Genomic DNA, 1,029 nt, shown 5'->3' on the forward strand with positions numbered 1-1,029 from the left:
GAATAACAGTTTTGTAGCTGGCTTTAAGCATGAGGCCACTATGGCACGGGGCAAGCACTATGGGGAAGTTGGAGAAAGCAAACAAGGGATTGAATTACAGGTACAGTTAATAAGATTTTGTGCTCTCTTGAGAGTTAATGTCCCCCCTCTTTTAAAAAATATATATTTTTGATTTCAGAGAGGCAGAGGGAGAGAGATAGAAATGTCAATGACAAGAGAGAATCATCTGATCAGCTGCATCTCACACCTTCTCCCCCCGACCCCACTGGGTACCAAGCTCACAACTGAAACCTGGGCATGTGTCCCGACCGGGAATCAAACCGTGACTTCCTGGTTTACACTTCAGTGCTCAACCACAGAGCCATGCCAGCTGGGCAGTGCCACTTTTGAGGGGTATAATTTCAGGTATTTTAAAGTAGTATTAACCTAAATGCACAAGCTCAATGGGCAGGGCTGGTGTAAAAACTTTCAGTAAATAAGTTACATGCCTGGAGCATGTCTACTCATCATGACCTTCCCAGTTAGGAATTTATGATCAGATTACCCTGTGAGGTACTTTCCATGGAACCACCTTTTTTGCCCACAAGATTTATACTTTCAGAAATGTTTGGCACTAAATTGAAATATTTTATGCAACTCCTTGAATTCTTCATTCCGTCATTCTATGGGTTCTATCATATTTTTAAAAACTTGTCCTTGTAATGACCAGTATAACTTTGTGTATTCTTGTGTAGAAAATTGTTGCAGTAATTGGTTACCTGTTCAATCAGGTTAAATGAAACTTTGAAATTAATGTCTGGCTGAAAATAAAAGCAGATTTAAGACTGGTAAAATCATGTTAATAATTTCAAAATTAATCTCTCAATATGGGGTGAAACTTATACTCATTATTGACAATAATTTCAATTAATCTCTCAATATGGGGTGAAACTTATACTCATTATTGACAGAAGAATCTATAAATACAATTAAAATTGTGGCACTCATCATGGGTCATTAATGACTGTTTTTAATGCATTGAGCAAAAAT

Source organism: Myotis davidii, unplaced genomic scaffold (assembly GCF_000327345.1).
Source record: "Myotis davidii unplaced genomic scaffold, ASM32734v1 scaffold4985, whole genome shotgun sequence".
In the NCBI taxonomy this organism is placed as follows: domain Eukaryota; kingdom Metazoa; phylum Chordata; class Mammalia; order Chiroptera; family Vespertilionidae; genus Myotis; species Myotis davidii.